Below are 22,096 nucleotides of genomic sequence, written 5' to 3' on the forward strand. Positions count from 1 at the left end.
TAAAAAAAATGTGAAGTGACAGACATATCACTGAAAATCCGTCATGCAAATATACCCAGCACCTCATCTGATTCAGAGTTCACTTTAAATATTTGGTTGACTCACAGGTCAAAGATATCTGACTGGTAGCATTGAGACCTTTGTCATTATCAATTGCCACTGGTGTCATTATCATTATCAAATGCCACTAACGATAAGAAAATAGGACCAGGGATATGTATGTATAAGCTTAACGTTTGAAGGCTGCAACCCTATGCTCACTTTCCTGTGAGTAGGTATAATTGAACACAGAGAGTCTTACTTCTGAGTAAATCTGTCAAATTTGACTTCTTTCGCTTTCTTCCCCCCACCCCCAGTCTTGAGTTAAATTCTTCACATTTCCACAATCACTTTGCAATTTATTTCCTTGTTAAAAGCCCTCCAGAAAGCCCATCAATATTTCAGCAAGAGTTTCTCCCAATATACTAGCGTACACATTTTTGAAAAGCAATTTTCCCACATGCAGTGCAATTTTGTATGTTATTTCCACTAACATATGCATTTTTAAAACAAAACAAAATAAATAAAATAAAATAATTAAAAAATTCCTTCCAGCAGCACCTTAGAGACCAACTAAGCTAGTTATTGGTATGAGCTTTCATGTGCATGCACACTTCTTCAGGTACCTGTTCATACCAATAACTAACTTAGTCAGTCTCTAAGGTGCTACTGGAAGGAATTTTTTTAATTTTATTTTGTTTTGACTACAGCAGACCAATGCAGCTACCTACCTGTAAGTAGAAATATGCATTTTTAGGCACACTTTACACAGTATATTGTTATAGATTGAGGGGAGGGTATCCCCCCAAACCCTAGCAATGAATAACTGCTAGGATTTTTATTACCGTAATTGGGTTAGGGATTAAAAACATAAACTGCAGAACTGTGCCAGACAGGGAATTCCTGAGCTGGCTTCTGCAAACCAACCTGGCCAAGCTACAAGCTATGGCTATCAAGAGAACAATAGAGGCCATGAAGAATACAAGGGAATGTCCCTTTTGCCCCCAGGTATGAACAGAGGCTGGGAGGTTGCCAGGGTAACTGCTCTGGGGGAGGGCAAGGGGTTTTCTGGGAGGAAGGATGAGTAAGAGGGGGAAAGATCCATCTTGGTAAGAGAAGCACAAGGATCATGCCATAAGGTCTGGACTTCCTCAATGCAGACTGATGGTGTAAATAAGTGAATAAACCATATTTCTTAAAGAACGACAGTCTCCGCCGTGTCTTCTGTTCTCTCAAGGGACACAGACCCTGTGTGTGTCCCTGGGACCCCATGGGCTTTTGTCACTGCTTGGCACCCAACCTTTGTAACAATAGGCCTTTTATATATTTATATATATTTTAAAAATTGCACGTTAGAAAAGCTGCACTGCAAAATTCAAAATTCGGCAAAGTGCAAATTTCCAAGGACGGCTTCATTTTGGATCACATTGTGGTTCAGAAATCACAGTTTAGGTAGATTTGCTTTTCAGTGAGAATGGCATCAATTTTCTCCTACTTCTGAATAAACCCGCCTAGGATTGCGCCGTTAATTAATCAGAAGTTTTTTGAATGTTACTCTGTGGCTCTCGCATGCATACGTACGCACAGGGGTGCTCACTATTTTAAATCCTTTATCGACTTGCACAGATCTTGAACTAAAAATAAAACCCCTTGGGAGGCAACCCATCTAGGTCAGGAGGACTCGAGTTGGGTTAAAACCAACGATTTGGCAATCCTACAGTGACCATTGTACTTATTGCTTCTGCAACTGGTTCAGTGCTGCGAGCTTGCTTGGCCATATAGAGAAAACGAGTGGTGGTGCATCGGGAGCTTTATGACCGCTGTCAAAACACAGCTATATACCTTAGGACCTGGCAGGAGATGGGCTGTGTGTGGAAGATGCTGCAGATAGAAGCAGAAAGAAATGAGAGGAAGGAGTCAGGAGAAGTTAATTGAACATCTGTAGTATTGATGCTTTTGAATTCTGGTGCTGGAGGAGACTCTTGAGAGTCCCATGGACTGCAAGAAGAACAAACCTATCCATTTTGAAGGAAATCAGCCCTGAGTGCTCACTGGAAGGACAGATCGTGAAGCTGAAGCTCCAGTACTTTGGCCACCTCATGAGAAGAGAAGAATCCCTGGAAAAGACCCTGATGTTGGGAAAGATGGAGGGCACAAGGAGAAGGGGATGACAGACGATGAGATGGTTGGATAGTGTTCTCAAAGCTACCAGCATGAGTTTGACTAAACTGCGGGAGGCAGTGGAAGACAGAAGTGCCTGGCGTGCTCTGGTCCATGGGGTCATGAAGAGTCGGACACAACTAAACGACTAAACAACAACAGATCAGTGGCATGTGGTCCATGGAGTAGTGGGACTAGCTTAGTCCCCTTAATGTTCCCAGCAGGACCTTTCCACGGACCTGCTTAGCCAGTGTCTCCAGGTTCCATGTATGTGTGTGCATGCATCTCTCTTTCTCTCTCTCTGTCTGATTACCTGCAAAGGATGCAAAACTGCAGGACCCTGCAGAGCAATACACGCACATGAGAAGGAAGCAGCTGCTTGAAGCAGAACTGCAGCCCCTTCTTCATTTTTTTCAAAGAAGAGCAGTCAGAAAGCCTGAAGTTCCTATGGCTGGCATGTCGAAACTTCAATCCTACAAAAAAGGTTAACAACTTTGGTTGTCCCTTTGATCCCTGCAACCTTAACATCTCACTTCCTCCCTCCTCTCCTTCAGCCACTGTGTGTGTGTGTGTGTGTGTGTGTTGAAAGCATGGTGTTTTCATAAAATAAACCCCCAGCCCCAATCTGCCAGAACCTGAAGGATCAGCATCAACATGCAATGACCAACAACAATGCGATCATAGAAAGGGAGATGATGAAGAAAGGGTGTGTGTGTGGGTGTGTGTGTTAAAAATTGTTGTTTTTTTAATTGGGGAGGGGGAATCCACCCTTCCAACTGGGGTTGTCTTTTTCAAAAAACAAAACAAAGCAAACTTTCAGCAAGCTGCTAGAGACTGGCAAACTGACTGGCTGGGGAATAGCAAAAAGCTATTCACCACAACAAGCGGACAGCACTACCAAAAACAGATGTAGAAAGACAAACTGCAGTTGATGGGCCCAAGGTTTCTCTGGCTAATCAGATCTGGAATCTTTCCAATACTGAATGGCTTCAGAAGACGTGGAAAAATAATCCAGTGACTAGGCTCACAATGTATAGGAAGCAGCAATGAAATACTGTATGAGCAAGCTCTGGGGCCTAGCGGTGTGGTATTCTCACTCCACAGCTTTACAGCATGCTCATGTGCAAGGCCTACTTGGAAAATAAGTTCTACTTGGAAGCAAGGCCCTCAGATAGACAAATCTGGCAATTTTGGGGTTAGCCTCAGTTTTGTATTTTTTTTTCAGGCTTAAGTTCAGTTTGCCACATTTCCACATCAGTTAGTGATTTAAATTTTTTTTTTTTGGGGGGGGGAGTCCTTGTGAAAAGTTGTCAGCATCTCAGTGCACATCTTTCCTGCCATATACATTTTTGTATGAAATTCTGTTTGATCTACACACGTTTACAAGCAACCTCTCCTTGCAGAGTTCTCCAGCTTTGTCCCACAACAACTGCCCAGGCGAAATCCTTACCCCCAGAAAGGAGGGGAGAAGTGAACATCGTAGCCAATTGGAGCTGGAAGACAACAGACCCTTCCAACTCCAGAAAGTGGTCTGGGCTGCACAGTCAGAAGAAACATTACACTCCTGCCTCTCCTGTGTCGTGTTGGTGACCGCTGGCTTAGAAGATTGCCTGCACATAATGCTTCATAACTTTCTTTTCTTTCTCAAGGTTTACTTTTTTTTTTAATGATCAGAGTCTGAGCTATCATAAAGGCCTTTATGTGCACTTGACTGGTGGCCACCACCCGAACGGATCAGGCTTCACTGACTTTAACTGAGGTGTAGGGGAACTGAGGAGTGGAAACAACACAACTAGAATACAGCGGTACCTCGGGTTACATACACTTCAGGTTACAGACTCCGCTAACACGGAAGTAGTATCTCGGGTTAAGAACTTTACCTCAGGATGAGAACAGAAATCATGTGGCGACGGCGCAGCAGCAGCGGGAGGCCCCATTAGCTAAAGTGGTACCTCAGGTTAAGAACAGTTTCAGGTTAAGAACGGACCTCCGGAACGAATTAAGTTCGTAACCAGAGGTACCACTGTGTTAGAATTCGTCAATGGCAATTCTTTGTTGTCATGTTTCAAAGGCATCCTCTCAGTTAGCAACGTATACTAATCGCTTGAGGGCTTCTCAGCTGCAGCAAGGGTGGAGGGCCTAATTCTGTGCATCCTGTGCATGCCCATTAATCTGCCACTGAAGACAGCTATGCTGTTTCTCCAGGGTTGAAGGCAGTATGCTTCTGAATAGAAGCCAGGGGAGGGGAGAGTGCTCTGGTGCAGAAGTTCTGCATCTGGTTGGCCACTGTGAGAATAACAGGTTCTTCTTATGTTCTTATGATAAATGGTCCAACTTGGTATAAGGCAGCTTCCTATCTTCCTGTGTTCCAGAGTATATGCAAAAAGGAAAGGGAATGAAGGAAATCAATACAAACATGCTTTGCAGGCTCTGGAGAGGAAGGACAAATCTCATAAAGTTACAAGGGTGGCTGTTGCAGCTTTATCACCAAGAGTAAGTATCTTGCGAGCCAAGATGGTGGTGTGTCTGGAAAATAGCCAGAATACAACTGAGGACGTTGATAATGACTATAAGCAGTCCAGGTAGGAGCCTAAGAAGCTATCATTTTCCATTCTGCCCTGTACCTGTTGCACGCAGCAGTGTTTCCATTCTGCTGCATTTCGTCTTCCACCCAAAGCTACATTATTCGTCTCACTGCACACCGGGGCAAAATTATGTAACGTATGCAATGAATTGTGTAAGTTACATTGTGATCACGTTGTTCCACCCTGTCCATTTCAGCAAAAAGGAAATACGGTGCAATTGGGGAGGAAACGTAATCAGTTCTGTGTCGTTTGCAGCAGCGACAAGAGTGAATTTGCTGGAATTATTTTTGTTCCTGAGAGAGGATGAATAAGCAAACACTGGCAATTTCCATTTCTGCCAGAATTCTCTGACATCCCTAGTAGGTGGAGGACTGTTAAAAACATTTTTCAACGCTGCTGTTTATCATCTGCTTTTCCTGCAATAATGCCGACAGTTTCTTCCACTCGGGCCCAAAGCAGACATGGGTCACTTCCAGACGACCTGTTTATTTGTCCTGGCTCCCACTCAGACCACGACAACAGAGGCATTTACCTAAGACCAAGGAAGATATCTTTATTGAGGAGAGAATAGGTACAGGCTCAACAACAGGTAGTGAGTCACTATGCTGAGGCTAGGTGACAGGAAGGGCAAGGCTATCCAGACTTGAAGTAGCAGTCCAAGCATAAATAGTCGAAGATAGGGCATTGGTTCAGGTCCTACCCTTTGGAGGAGAAAACAAACTTGCACAATCTTCCATGTGACTGTCAGCATGCAGAAGATCTCAAGGCCAGCTAGCTAGCCCCAGTTGGGTCGTCTCCTTCCAGCCGTCCCGCAGTGAAGACCCATCGGCCTCTGCTCAGCGACCCAGGCTTCAAAGCCAGGACACACTATATCAGCAGAGCAAACTGCACATACAGAATAGGCGTGAGGCTTGTGGAAGCACACTACAACTGCAGATTTATTAATCATAAATCAGGACAAAGAAACATGTCGTCTCTCTCTCTCTCTCTTTGTCTTCTCGGAGAGACAGAGAAAAATAAAAGCTATTCACAAATGGAAGTCCCCAGCAGACTGTGCTGGAATGTAAACAGACATGTGACACGCAACAGTTCCATGAATTTTCCAACAGCGACAACCCTTTAGATATTTGAAGACGGCTCTCATATCTCCTATTCTTTTCCAGGCTGAACACACCCAGTTCCTCCAACAGTTCCCTTCATCACCTTGGTCACCCTCCTCTGCACACGTTCCAGCTTGTCAACATCCTTCTTAAATTGTGGCACCCAGAACTGGACACAGTATTCCAGGTGTGGTCTGGCCAAGGCCGAATAGGGCAGCCCTATTTATTCCCTTGATCTGGATGCTAGACTTCTGTTGATGTAGCCTAGAATTGAATTAAGTTGTTTTTTTTGCTGTTGCTGCTGCACCACACTGTTGACTCATGTTCAGCTTATGGTGTACTAAGACCCCTAGATCCTTTTCACATGTACTTCGTATTTCACATGTAAACTATATATTTCAGTACAGACCTGTTCACACCTTTGGGCGAAAGCCGTCAAATGATGAGACCTCTTTCCTACGTCCTCCCCAAAGGCCTGTGAATACAGATTCCAAGGCGAGGTCAAACAATTCATCTATATAACTGTCTGCCACCCATCATTCTAGCTGCTCCTTTCTTGCTTTGTTCGATTGTCACAGAGCACCAGCGGTACTGCTCTGTAAAACTGTCCACCACGACACCTAAATCTTCCTCCTGTGTAATTGAAAAAGCCTTTGGTGTGCATGAATGGTTCATATTATTCCATCCAACTATCATTCACTTGCCTGTGTGTTTTCCCCTTTGTCAGACACAGATGCCAACAGGGTGGTGACCTTCTCTCCCCCCGCCCCTCCATTACAGGATTAGCTCAAGGGTGCTCTAGGTTTGCTCTGGTAGTCTGGCCCTCCACAAACACCAGTGGGTAACGATGCAAAGAGGTAGCAATTTCCATCTCGTGCCCATTGCAACCACCCTTGTTTCCGTTCTGCTACAGTTTTGCTTCTGCTAAAACCTATGTTATTTGTCTCACTATCCGCTATTGCCAAAAGTGACATAATGAACTATCTAATTCATTTCAATGCATCTTTTATGGAGGGGAAACATAAACAAAGCAGAAAATAACTTGGTGAATACTGCTTGTTGTACAATGATATCTCTAGTGTACTAGTGTAGGAAATAACATTTTCTGCCTAGTTCTTTGCTCAGGGGATTTTAAGAGAAGAAGAATAATTTCTTGCTGTGACCATTTCTCCTGCCTTTTTCTGTTTCGTTTTCTTTTCGAAAGTCCCAAAGGATACGATGCTCAAAGCAGAACTGAGACATCAAATATCTGCTTTAAAAAAATAAAAATAAAAAGCAAAAGCAAAAACCTTACACTGAGTCCAGCCTGTTTGGCTATACTCCTCAAGCATTGGTATGAATTATACTCCGGTTTAGCAGGAATTCAATAACAGTATTCAGCAATCTCAACAGGTTATCAAAAGCGTTAGGAACGAGTGCTTCACTTTGTTTGAAGCTCAAGTCAAACATTAATTAATTCCCTAGGAAGAGAGTCGGCTCTCTGTAGCTGCAGCCGGGCCTGTTATGCTCTGTGCACACGCAATGCGAATTCTCTACTAGGGGAAAAAGAAAAAGAAATAACACCAATGGCAACGGTATGCAAATGAGGCGTAATTTAGTCCATTTGCAACAGATTGCAACACTGACGCTCTGGGGCCTTGTGTTTGCTGTCTGGTCTAAGAGCAAAGATACTGAAATGACCTTGGGGTTTTCCTGCTACACAAAGAGGTTCCAATCGTTTTCTCTGTTGTGCAAGGTGGAGGCTGGGCATCGATGGGAAGAATCAAAGTTAAGAGACAACCAGCAAGCACCAGGGAGCCGTGCAAATCTCTCGGTCACATGATAATCTGATGCCAGGGCAGAAAACAGAAGAGGGGTTTTTCTCTGCTACATGTCAGGCTTGGGAACTTGTTTTGGAAGGTCAGGGCCAGAACTGCTGTCCAATTAGTCATCAAGAAGCAAACAAAAAAAAAAACAGTGCAATCCTATACATCTTTCCTTTGAGCTCAGTGGGGTCAATGCCTTACAACAGTGGTTTTCAACCAGTGTGCCGTGGCACCCTGGGGTGCCTTGAATGATGGTCAGGGGTGCCACAGGCAACACTGGCCTCTGTCCTGTTCTAAACAAAATCTGCCCTTTTCCCCTTATGGGGTATCCAAGAGCCCATATAGAGTCCTTACGTAGGTTCCCTATTGGTAGGAGAAAATAACAGAGGCCAACCAGAGAATACTGAGAAGCAAAGCAGCTAATAAGCCTGATCATTACTGATCTGTTGCAACAGGGTGCTTCCCTCACACACAGGAAAGGAAGAGGAACCCAGAAACAAGGTGTGCCTGCCCTTATATAGACATTTTAAATTCCCTGCCCTGGAGCTCAAGACCACCCCTCCATACATCATACATACATCACAGAAAAGGTGCTCTACAGCAGAAATCGGAGTGCGTTGTTTATCTCGTCTGACAGGTAACCTGTTAATGCTCACTTGATTGGATACCCTGGGGAGCCTTGCCAGTCTTTTGTAATGATAAATACTTAGTTCCTGAGCCAGGTCACAGGCTCACCCTATTCAAACACAGACATACCCTTAAGACAGGATTTGTGAAGGAAAAGACAATGGGGAGGCTTTTCTTTTTTCCTTTGACCTTGCAGAGAAAACATTTGGTCAGTTTGGGAATCAACAATGGTTTCAGGTCGGTCTTCCTGTGCTGATCTATGAACGTTCTTGGTTGCTACATTTATGAACATTTATTATACAGTGGTACCTCGGGTTACAGATGCTTCAGGTTACAGACGCTTCAGGTTGCAGACTCTGCTAACCCAGCACTAGTACCTCAGGTTAAGAACCTTGCTTCAGGATGAGAACAGAAATTGTGCTCCGGCAGCACGGCAGCAGCAGGAGGCCCCATTAGCTAAAGTGGTGCTTCAGGTTAAGAACAGTTTTAGGTTAAGCATGGACCTCCGGAACGAATTAGGTTCTTAACCTGAGGTACCACTGTAGTTGGTCAATGGAGTTGTGGACCCAAAAAGGTTGAAAACCCCTGTCTTACAAAGTAGGTTTGGGACTTTAACAAACTTTAAACGTGTTAGGCTATCTGCATTTATGTACAGACTGTCCTGCAACGATTCCTTCCCCCCCCCCACTCCCAATTAGGCCTCCTCTCCACAAAGCTGAAGGAAGAATTGTGGTTTTATAAAAACCATATTGACTGTAGAAAAGCATGATTAGCTCTTGAGAGAACTGCTTAAGATTGGAAGTTTACCGTATTTTTCGCTCTATAGGACGTACTTTTCCCCCTCCAAAAAATTAAGGGGAAATGTGTGTGCGTCCTATGGAGCGATTGCAGGCTCCTTGGCTTCAGCGATAGCAATGTGAAGCCTCCAAAGCGCAGAGGGAGTGCTCCCTCCGTGCTCCGGAGGCTACGCGTTGCTTTCGCTGAAGCCTGGAGAGCGAGAGGGGTCAGTGCGCACCGACCCCTCTCGCTCTCCAGGCTTCAGGGATAGCCGCCTGAAGCCTTTGGAGCCCAGCGGGAACTCGCGCTGTGCTCCATAGGCTTCGGGTTCCTTTTGCTGAAGCTGGGAAAGCAAGACTCTCCTGGCTTCAGCAGAGAGGGAGAGCTGCACGGCGCCCCTTCAGTGAAGTGGGAGGAGAAATGGAAGGGGCTCCGCTTCTCCTGCCGCTTCGCTGAAGGGGCGCTGAGCAGAGAGGGGGAGATTTTTCTTTTCTTGTTCTCCCCCTCTAAAACAAGGTGCGTCCTATGGTTGGGTGCCTCCTATAGAGCGAAAAATACGGTATATTGATAGCACCAGTGCTGGAAATGTAACCCTTTTGCCGGGTTACTGGAAATTTAAATTCGTTTTTCACAGTTAGCAAAACAGGGGCTTGTTTTACAGATCAGGCTTCTGATAACCAGGCAGCAGTGAGTGGCACAATGAGCTAAAAATATAAATGGGAGAAGAAGCAGGGGGGGAGATCTCCGTGGCAAATCTGCCAGTGCAACAGTGAATAAATAAATCAGACCTCATTAGCTTGAGCAATCCTCCTTGAATTTAGGCAGATGGGGAACGTCAGCAGTAAAACTGCCCTTGACTTTTAACAGACTGCAAATCACTTTCAGGATAGATCTTGCAGGCTGACCTAGGAGAATATCAATAAGGCTTCCAAAAGAGATATTGTTGACTCTTTTTCTGTGTGGCATACCTCTTAAAAGAGTTCTCAGCATGGCTGCCAACCAACTAAAGAGCTTTAAGTTGATTCATTTAGGGGTAGATCTACTGTGAAACTAAAGAAGCTTAAATTTGGGGGGCCCTAATCCCAGAGGGGCCCCAGAAGCGACTTTAGTCATGTGTGTATATAACATTTCCCTAATTTTCACCCCCCCCAATAACTTGAAAACTATAAGGCATAGGAACTATTTATTCACAGCAGTGATTTTGAACGGTGAGATAACCCAGTATTAGCAATTTCAATCAAAACCCGAGTTGTTGTAGTTAATTAAAAAAGGAAATAAAATGTGGTGATCTGTCATGGAACAACGTAACTGAAGAAGATTACCCAGTTCTGGTTGCTGGTTGTGAAGGGGCCCCCATAACTGTTTGGGCTTCAGGGCGCCCAAAATGTAGGTCCGTCACTGGATTCATTATCTGGCATTCAAACAACTAATTGATTACCTGATTACATGGGGATACATTTGCATATTACCAACACTTGTCTCAGAGTCCGAGTTGAAACAAACTGCATAGGTATAAAAACATCCGGTCACCCACAGGTTTGTTAAGAGATTTTGGTACCAGTAACAAGATATAATATTGGCCTCAGTATGATGGCATGTCTTACTTGAGTCCAGTATGAGAAGCTGACATTATGCACATCTGTAAATGGAACAAAAATGGGGAAGAATCCCTGTGCGAGTCAGCTTTCATGTATCAGCTTTGTCTCCAGTAACTTCAACAACATTCCTGCACCTTAAAACAATAAGTCTTTCCATCTTTGTCCACAGAAGAGTCTTTCCGCTGTCATCATATATCAAAATAATATTCCACAGTTCTTTTCTTATTACCTATGTATTCACTGATTCGCACCCAGTACCGTATCTTCTGTTCCCATTTCCTGTTGTATTTGCCGTGGTTTTCAACCCTGATTTAGCCTACCTTTCTCTTGGAGATGCTGTGTCCCCCCCCCCCCCCGTGTGGGAATCTTTTTCTTGGTGGGTTTGTTGTGGGGCAGGAACATTCTACGACATGAGAAGTTTCTCCTTCTGCACGGTTCTGAGGCAAAAATTAGACATGGGGCAGACAACCCTTTGGTACTTACAGGTCCTTCCCTAGCACTCCCTTCGCTGGGATTTGTGTCTTTAAAAAATACATATTATTGTCATCCAAGCCATTTTGGACATATGCCTGTGCAAGATCTCCGCCTCTCAGCTGTCTCAAACCTGGCTCTCGTTCCCCCCAACACAGGCATCTAATAGTTGAGACCATATGCAAGATTTCATCACTCCGATTCCTTGTTTTCAGAGATCGTCTGTTATTTGTCAGTATGCACTTCGCATCCATGAAAGCACTTTGCCATAACACTTATTTTTTGCTTAATTTTTGGCTGGGAGGGGGCGGGGTATTATATGGATGAAACCCTATGCATTGTGTACAAAAATGCCTTTTATATTAAATGTCACTTTTGCATAAATTATCATAACAAACCTTATATAAGAGCAGAAGAAGAGCCCTGTAGGATCAGACCAAATGCCCATCAATCCTGCACCCTATTCTCACACACAATGGGCAACAAGGCCATAAAAAGGACATGAGTGCCTGAAATTTGCTGTTGCCAGTTTCTTATATGCTCACTCAAATGTCTCATTGAGTTCAATGAGGCTTGTTCCTAGGTGAGTATAGTGGACGCTCGGGTTGCAAACATGATCCGTGCGGGAGGCACGTTTGCAACCCGCCGCGTCTGTGCACGCGCAGGTTGCGATTTGGCACTTCTGCGCATGTGCAAAGCGCGATTTAGTGTTGCTGCACAAGTGCTGAAACCCGGAAGTAACCTGTTCTGGTACACTGTGCACGGTGCACAACCCAAAAATGCGCGACCTGAAGCGTCTGTAACCTGAGGTATGACTGTATAGGATTGTAACCTTCAAGCTGATAACTTACTGGTTAAAGAGTTCTTGAAACAGTGAGTCCTAATCATTGGATCTTAGAGTTGGAAGAGACCCAAGGATCATCTAGTCCAACCCCCTGCAATGCAGGAATCTCAGCTAAAGCATCCATGACAGATGGCCACCTGACCTTTGCTTAAAAACCTCCAAGGAAGCAGGTTTGCTGTTTACTGTTTACAGGTTTACTGTTGCAATGTATTATTATGGGAAGTAGGGAACCAAGTGCAAGTGGCTATATGGATTAATTAAGCCCAATGGATGTGATTTTTTTGGTATGTGGTGTAACTGATGTGCAGCTATGAGATGTACTGATGTGCACACACACATTGCGTACTAATTCAGCTTCTGGACTGGGTAGCCACATCCACGTGGCTCTGGGGGCAGACCTATTGTTATAGTGAAGAGGAGGAGGAGGAGGAGGCTGGAACTTAGAACGGTACAAATTAGAATGGCGAGAAATAATAATAATTCGCGAGCATCACACTGACTGAAAAATGTGATGCATTTTGATAACTAGTAACCTTAATTTCCACAAGGACTAGAAACGTGTTCTGTTTTAGAACAAGAGAGAACAGAACATTGCAAAGGTTTGACGTGAGCCCCATGCTTTGCCCTAGAACAATAGTTCCCAACTGGTGGTCCTCGGACCCCCAGGGGGTCCAAGTTAAACCACCCAGGGGGTCCATGGCACCATTCACATGACATAAAACTACCATAGATATTTCACAATTTTCAAAAGTAAGGAGCCCATGGCTTGGCTTTTGAAAAACAGGGAGTCCACATTACTCAGCTAGTTGGGAACCACTTTGATAAACTTGGAGCTGTGCAACGGGATGGTAGATTTGCTGGTCTTCTGTCCGAATAACATGAATGGGGTTACGCAGGAGAAAGTGGTTTGAAGATTGTGGCCAGCTTGAGTAAATGGGAGCGCCTTCATTAGCATAGGCACCAGACCCATGCTTATGAAGTTTATGATGATGTTGTTGAAGAAGATGATTGCTGCATCCAGCATTTTTTTAAATATCGTTTGGATCAGGCTTATAGGTTCAAATGTACCATTAAATACAGCATAATAGATTGCAGGACTTGGTTTCTTTTTTTCAGCAATGTCCTGTACATGCTTCAGAGAACTGCACTGTCAGCAGGATATAAGCTGGGCATGTATCCATGTTTTCCTTACTTTTAAAAGAGTCATTGACCTTACAAAGGCCTGTATCAAAATGCAAAGAACAAAAACGAGACCAGACGCTGCAGTATTTGGTGGAACTTCTTTCATCGTGCAGAAAAAAAAACCCAACAGGGCCGTACATCTCTCTGCATTCATCAGAACAGTGATTGTGTATTTTGTGAATGTTCAGCAATTGGCTTTAATTAAAAAGTGCACGAGAAGGAATAAACTAGCCAAGCAGACTGGGGGCAAGAACAACACAAAATACAAGGAGAGGGACAGGGGCGGATTGGATCTACCTCTTTTCCCTCTGATCCCCTAGTATTTCTGCAGCATACCTTGGATACAAACAGGGTTTCCTAGAGGGTGGGGTATATCACATTGGGTAAAACCAGTGAAGTGTTTTAAGAGTGACAAAAGAGGTTTAATTATTGCTGTCCTCTAAAGACCCCAGCATTTTCGATTCGCTTTGCCGGGCAAACTCTGAAGAAAAACACCATATTCTCCAACTGCCCTGAAAATGATGGGACTGCCACGGAAACCCTTAAGCTATCATGGCTTCTCACTTTGTCACACAGAGTCCCGAATTCCCTGGAGCTGAGATGGTAACCTTGCAGGAGAAAGTGGTTTTGCTGGAGGTGGATCTGGGCACCTGCCAGAGCCACCTGCATCGGGAGAAGAAGCTGCGCCTCAAAGCCCAGACCAGCATCCCTATTTTCATCTGAGGAATGTTGGAGGACACAAAAAGTTCTGCAAGCTTTCCTCATAGAGTTTTTCTAGACTGTTGGGCTTATGGGAGCTGGAGTCCAATACCATCTGAAGGGCACCATGTTGATGCCTATCTCTGACGTTATACTGTTGACTGACCTCAAATCAGACCTGGCTCCAGAATTAGGCACGTACCAAGGCCCAACCCCCTAGAAAGGGCCCACTGCTTAGCTTTGCTCCTCGCTGTTGCTGCCTGTTCATCCGCTGTCTCTGAGTGAGCAACTAGGGAGAGGAGTAAGAGCAGTAACTTCTGCCCATAGCTGGCAACTGTCCCTTATTTAGCGGGAAAGTCCCTTATCCCAGCACCGTGTCCCGCTGCTGTCCCTTATTGATGATGTCCCTTAAATTTCCCGGGTTTCAAAGGAAGCAGCTCCTCTCCCTCCCTCCCTGCCGGCCAGGGAGGAGGGAGGCTCCAACTCTGTTGCTTGGCTGCATTGCTCACCCAATAAGGAGTCTAAGAACGACTGGGGAGTGGAGCTTGCATGCTTTGTGCCGATCAAATTGGGCGTGTTGCCTGGGGACTCGCCTTTGCTCAGCGCTTCCCAGTGGAGAGGGGACGGTGGTTTTCATTGCTGCATCCCCTTTGCCAGGTTGCTGCGCTGTGGGAATCACCACTTGAGGCTTCGTTTGGTTGCTGGTTGACTAAAATCCCTTATTTTGGCTGCTGATCCCTTATTTTCGAGGCTGCTGGCCCCTTATTTTCAAATCTGTAAGTTGACAGCTATGCTTCTGCCACCTTGCCACTACCCTCTGGTAGGTGTTGGAGATTGGGCCTAGAGGAACTGGGTGGGTGGGTTGTAGCAACGATGGCTAGCAGATGCTGAAAAAACTGAGAACCATCATCCTAAAATCCTGGAACCAGCAGAGTCTCAAAAAGTCATTGTGAAGATGAAAATTAAGACTGTCCAACAATTTGCATGTTAAAATGCATGATACGTGTGGTGGGGTAATAGTACTGTACTGGGTGGAAACACCAAAGAAACAGGCCTGCATTTTTTTCTGAGCTTAGGTGATAAAACATGGCTCGATATTTTCCTTCTATCCAAGGGACTCCCAGTTCCCAACGATTTGCACATCTCTGCCTTTTCTTAACATGCAAAACAGATTCCGATTTGTTGACATTTTTATGGTCATGTTGAAAAATGACCTTGTTTATTTTGTTGCGTGTAGAACAATAGGTTTGACTGTCTAGGCTCGTTCTTCCCCCTTGGGCTATGAGTCATTAGGATTATGAAACATAGAGCATTTAGACCTGGCTTTCAGTCATTGCTGATGCTGAAATCGGAGGCCATTTTCAGTTTGACCGCGCAAGTGAAATTGTTGCTCATCCTTTGCTTCTCCCTCTCTCCCTGTGGGCCCAATCAAAATCCATGCTCTCTTGCATTGAGCATCCACGCACACTTGTGTAGCACCACTTGTGGCCCCAATGGGTTTGGCGTGGATAGTGTCATTATGTAGTTTAGTCACTAGATGGCACTGGACTGAGTTGTATTGGAATCATTTAGCGTGTCTATGTTGTTCTCAGTTGGGTAGAGCTCCCTATTAAAAACTATGTTCTCTCTCTCTCAGCAGGCAGCTCAGCACATCAGTGGACAGGCCCTCAACCCCCCTTTCAGCTCATTTTGTGGGTTCCTTCACCTTCCTTCTGCAACCTGCCTACCTTCTTTTCTCAGTTATAACAACATAAGACAGGTCTTTGTTGTGTCATACTACAGCATCCCCTCCAACATTTCTCCGATGAAAATAGGGACATCCCATTTCATAACTGAAATTTTACAATTTATACCCCACACATCTTACTGGGTTGCCCTAGCCACTCTGGGTAACTTCCAACATTAAACATTAAAAAACTTCCTTATACAGGATTGCCTTCAGATGGCTCAGGGGTCAGATAACTCCATACCCTCCAACGTTTCTCCAGTGAAAATAGGGACGTCCTAAGGAAAAGCAGGACATTCTGGGATCAAATTAAAAACTGGTATGGCTTCTTTAAATCAGGGACGTCCCTGGAAAATAGAGACACGTGGAGGGTCTGACTACAGTTCCCAGGATTCCAGTGGAGGCGGGTTCATTCAAGCAAAGGGGCGCAGCCCCACCAATCTCAGTCTGCCTTCTTACTTACCACCAATCAGGGGGAAGGTCTGCCTGTGACTGGCTGTGGCTCCACCTACCGGTGACCTTATTGGATTCTGCCCTATCAGTCATAATGGGCACCAGCATCACTGCAGGGGTCTATAATACAATTGTGCCTTTTATTATAAGTGATATTTGTTAGCTGTCTTGGGGGGCCTTTGTGAGGCTGAAAGGCTGGGATACAAACATTTTGATAAACGATGCTGATGTAGTTATTATGAGCTTCTTGCTTTTCAGTTTTAAAAGCCCCATAGTATGTTATACTTAAGAACTCACTGAGTTTGTGGCTACTGTTCTTGAATATGTATCGTATTTTTCGCTCTATAAGACACACCAGATCATAAGATGCACCTAGCTTTTGGAGGAGGAAAACAAGAAAAAAAATATTCTGAATCTCAGAAGCCAGAACAACAAGAGGGATCGCTGCGCAGCGAAAGCAGGGATCCCTCTTGCTGTTCTGGCTTCTGGGATAGCTGCGCAGCCTGCATTTGCTCCATAAGACGGACACATATTTCCCCTTACTTTTTAGGAGGGAAAAAGTGAGTCTTATAGAGCAAAAAATGCGGTATATCCAAGAGTGGGTCTTCAAATTTTCACCCCACCCACCCACCCACAAAAATCTTATTGTTTCTGCCCTTTGCCAAAACCAGAAATTGTTCCCTCAATAGCCTATCAGATGCTTCTCAATAACTCATAAGCAAGTCACAACGCTGAAGTCACAGAACACTTAAGTTGTGGTTCCGAGTTGTTGTTTCTATTTGGGAGTCCAGATTGTCTTTAAAGATGTGTAGAGAACAGGGCCTCTCTCTCCCCTCTCTGTTCCTTCAAAACACACACACACACACACACACACACAGAGAGAGAGAGAGAGAGAGAGAGAGAGAGAGAGAGAGATATTCAGGATTAAGGCTTGTGGGAAATGATAAATCCTTTAGGCATAAATCTTCACTCTAGCTTGAGTTGGTTGAGAAAATCAAGGGTGATTTATTGGGGATTAGCAGATCAGAATTGAGGAATGTAAAGAGGTTTATACTAGTGAACCTCACAGTAAATGTGGTGGAGACTTGTGGTTAATTAATTACATGCACAGAAGGAAAAAGAGGAGGGTGAGGGACAGAGAAACTTGTCTGGCCTGTTTGTTTGTTTGTTTGTTTGTTTGTTTACCGTGCAGGGATGGCCTGAGGCATTTTGCTGCCTGAGGTTGGGTAGCAAGCGGTGCCAGCACCATCCCACCACCACCCGAGTCAAATACCCAAGTAGATAGTACCCAAGCCCAATCAAGTTATTTTAAATAAAAGGAAGCATTCCACTCATGTGCTGATTCCTGGACCGTCCGCAGGCCGGATTTAGAAGGCGACTGGGCCAGATCCAGCCCCTGGGCCTTAGTTTGCCTACCCATGATTTAAACCATGGGCAGCCAAAATGGCGTCCTCTAGATGTCCTGCACTCCCAACTCCCATCATCTCCAATCCATACATTTCATTCCCCTCACAGAATGCACAGCTGGGGCAGCCTGTGAATAAACTGCCATTTGGCTGACACATCTGTATATCAAAACCTCTGCCTCTTGAAAAGGGCAGCCACCACACAAAATATTTTGTTTTAAAAGAGAAACGAGAACGTTCCCCATTTTCACAGGCCTCAAACGAACGTGAGCCAGTTTGTGGTCCTGAGGGCAGCACAACAGCTTTGTGGGGACTTATAAAGGAAATGCAGCTGGTGTTGTGAGCCAGCTGTACGGGCCACCCAGTCCTGTAGGAATGGGGAAAACAAAACAAAACAGGAACAGGAACCGTTAGCTCATCATAATTCATAAATTCTTCCAAGCATCATATATACATGTCTCTGGGGGGGATGAAAATAAAGAAGATTGCAGCTCTGTTGTTCTCTCCACGAGACCAACAACAACAACAACACACACACACACACACACACGAATACCAGTCTGTTGTTTCTGTGGGGAACAGCTGGATGAGTACATCAGGATCTTAAAGATCCCCTGACAGTAGAATAGGTAAAGTTGCCATAGCTTAGGCTTCGGCCCTGAGACTATTTTGGGGGCAACCAGTTGAATGTTAATGCTAATGGTCACTCTCATTCACTTAGGTGCTTCTAAGATGGCTGCTTTGAGTTGACATGGGTGGAGGCTGGTCTGGTGTGGCAAATGAGGGCCTGTCCCACCAGCCTAGGTCGGTTGGTAGGCAGCCCCACCTGCTTGCCTTCCTGCTCACAACTGGTCCAGTGCAGACTCCCACCTAGGCATTCATCAAACCCAGACCTCCTCAGCTTCAGCAAAGTTCTTTCAGAGGCTGTGCCCTTGGGGTAACCATCTCTAGCTTCCACAACTTTTAGGCAGAATTTCTCATCTTAGAAATTAAGGGCTATTTAAATACCTCTCAACTGCCTCGATTTGAGCAGGACACCCCAGAATTACAGAAGCCATCCCGGCTTCTGGTTAGATCCTGGAATTTCCCATTTTTTGGTTCGGCGTTCTGGTGCAAGTCAACTGGCTCACGTCAGAGTGCCAGACCATAAAAATACCCTCGTTTTTCAGTCTTGCACTTTTGCACAAAACAGCTGACTCACGCCAGAGCCTAGGATGGAAAAATGAGCGTCCCAATTTTGATCAGTGGGATATTGGAGGGTATGTTTTTGGGGATGAAGGTGGGAACCTGCCTTCCTTCCTGCACCAACGCTTTGAGGAATTGAGACCTTAAAATAACAACTTTTTTCTTCCCTCAAATTTCTCTTCTGCTGTTTCTTCTTCTGCTCTGCCTTTGGGTATCTCTGGTTCAATTCGAGTGCTTTGCTCTCAAAAGACTAATGCTAATTATTGTCAAGTAAGGGCCTCGTGACTTTTGAAAAGCAGGAGGCTCCAAGGTTAATCCTCGTCACCCTACCATCAGGGAGCAAGAGTTCAAGGCTATTGTTTTCCAGGCTGACAATTGCAGACTTATGGACTGCCCACCACTGGGAGGAAGTCAATGATGGCTTAACCTTCATTTGGTGTTTTTCCAGCGTCTGGGGTGGCATGTAATTGCATCCTGACAAAATATTCATTGGTTTGTCCAGAAATGGGTACTGGAGAACATGGCAGGAGGAGAACAGCTCACCCCTCTTCTGTTCTGCAACTAAAAGTGCCAGTGTGCAGACCAAAAGTTGTTCTTAGAGCAAGTCTTGGTGACTGCTAACACAGAGGTGGGTAATGATTTTAAAGTAAGATAGCGGAGACCAGGGCTGTCTTAAGCATATCCGGCGCCGTGGTGCAAAGATCCCTCCAGTGCCCCACCCCCCGTTTCCCAGAGTTGTTGACCTTTTTCCAAGTCTCTGCAGGGATCATTCTCTTCCCGCGGAGGCTTGGGAAGGAAGCTGCATGCCCGCCAGCCATGTGGTTGACAGGGTGCAGCTGGCAGGCATGCAGGAGGGAAAAGGGAGGCCGCTGGCAAAGCCGCGCAGCTCCCCCACTCGCTGGGGCGCCCCTGAGATGCCGGTGCACTGGCGCAATGCGCCAGTAAGCCCAATGGGAAAGACGGCTCTGGCTGAGACACATTCAAAGGAAGTTCAATTACTGTTAGCAGATTTTATCTACAAAGAAATTCATAATGTCTGTGTGGAGTTCCTTCTTCCTCAGAAGAAACATTTGAGGAATTTTAAAAGAAGGAAGGCAATTTCAGCTAGACTAGCAAAAAGTTCCATATCCCAAACACATGTTGAAGAGTATGTTGGGCAGAGGTTGACAAAATCTCTTTCTTAGAAAGGAAACAAGTAAGAGAAGATGACTGGTGCCAGACAATGAGGAACAGTATTACCCCATATCCTGCAACACTTATCCAATGCAAATAGGGACTTCCTAAGGAAAAGCAGGGCAATTTGGGATCAAATCAGAAACAGCTATAAATCTGGGACTGTCCATGGAAAATAGAGAAACTTGGAGGTTCTGTTACACTGTTATTCGCTATACAGATGATGTTTGTGCAGACTGTTTTAAACATAGCTGTCAACGTTTCCCTTTTTTTAAGGGAAATTCCCTTATTCCGAATAGGATTCCTCGTGAGAAAAGGGAAAAGTTGATAGCTATGGTTTTAGAGTGCTTTTTCGAAGGAAAATTCAGAACTGCCCGGTGGTGTGCAATTATAATTCCTGCACCAAACGCTTGTGCGGTGCGTTTTCCCTCATGTGTGCATGCAGGATTTCCTACTTAGAGTCGCACTCTGTGACATTTAGAAGTCTACGTAGAGTAGGAGAAACATTACAGTCCACTTTCACCCAAGAAACGCCAAGGACATTGGCAGTGAAGTCTGTGAGGAGCGTCTTCGGCAGGGGGAGGAATAGTAGGCCATGCCTGGTGAGGGTCTGGGTTTTTAGCAGAATCTGGACTACTCAATCAGCCACCAACTTAGATGGCTCTAAAAAGAGAAACTCACTTCCAATGAGCACTTGCCATGATGGCTATGCTCTGCCTCCATGGTCGGAAGCAGTAATGATTCTCAATACCAATTGCTGGAAACTGTTGGGATGCGTCTAAGGAAACGGGGGCAGTTGGCAGGCCCCCAGCTGGCTCCAGCGCACCGGCCAGGAACCGGGCGATCTTCGGTCCTTGGATCAGCATGTAACTGCGGCTCGAGCTTCAGAAACCTTCAGAAGGTTGAGCACACAAGCCAGCAGAGTAAACTCTTTGCAACAGAAGGGCAGATAGAGACTGTGTAAAGCGTATTTACAGGCATTTTATTCAGTATCAGAAAACATGTCTGCTCTCCTTCATGTCCAAAGAAGAAGCATAAGCAAAAGCTATACACAGAACGGAAGTTCCCAGCAAGCTGTGCTGGAATGTAAACAGACGTGTGACATACAACAACTCCACATATCTGTTAAGGTGGAACGGAATATCGTAACAGAAACAGCAGAAGGGAAATGTGCTATTGTGCTCAGGTCTTACTTGTCGGTTTCCTACAAGCATCTGGGTGGCTACTGTGAGAACAGGATGCTGGACTAGATAGGCTATTGGCCTGATCCAGGAAGCTCTTCTTAATTACTTTTCACATTGATGACAGTCACTTTTTACATCACCTACATAATCCAACTTTTGCACAACTTGAATTTTCGAACTGCACAAATGTTCTCTTGAAACCACCCATTTCCCCCCACTATAAATGCCCATATTGGCTCTGGCTGCCCATTTTAAGTAAGCCCCATGTTGCACAAGGTGCTATTTAACTCTGTTACTCATCTGGTGTCAGCGAAGCCTCTTAAAAATAATTTTTTTCAAGTGGAGTCTGTGGCCCTTTCCTCGCTTTGCTAGACGATGCTGTTAAACTTTACAACCAGCTTGTCTCCTTGTATAACTCTCTTACTAGTCTGAACAGTAATTCAGTTTTACGGCCTCATCTATTACTGTGAGACACTGTGCTTCCTGGCATTCCCATCACCTAAATACTGGTTTCCCCTACATGATTTTCCTCCTTTGAAATTGTGCACTGTTAGAAAGAGCTCCAATGAGTTACTTCTTTTGATTTCAGAAAGCAGTTGTTTCACTTTGCAGATTTGTGATCTGGCAAAATGATGAATTATTGGTACAACTCATTGTACGAGTTGAACCCCTTTAGTAATAGCACGTTCAGAGTGCTATTTTTTAAAAAAGGGAATTGGATATGCTTTTTTCCAGCTTTTGCCCAAGCAATCCAGATGTGGCATGTTCCTGGGTGTAGACAGCTGATAGACAACTCTCAGCACTAGAGGTGGCGGATAAATTAGATTTAGCTTGCATTTAAAGACAAACGTACCTAATTCACACTTTCAAAAACAATAAGGAATCCCAAATACTTCTCTGAATTTCGCAGCCTACTTCTCCACCAAAAAGTGTACAGAAATGTATTTACCTTGAGTAATCATGTGTGTATATTAATAAGAACAACTTACAGAAATGCATTGATTTAGAATAAATTGTGTGCAAAAATGGGCATATTTTTTTAAAAAAAAATATTTATTAAAATTTTCAAAAAATATAAAAGA

This window comes from Podarcis raffonei, chromosome 4, assembly GCF_027172205.1.
Source record: "Podarcis raffonei isolate rPodRaf1 chromosome 4, rPodRaf1.pri, whole genome shotgun sequence".
Lineage (NCBI taxonomy): Eukaryota > Metazoa > Chordata > Lepidosauria > Squamata > Lacertidae > Podarcis > Podarcis raffonei.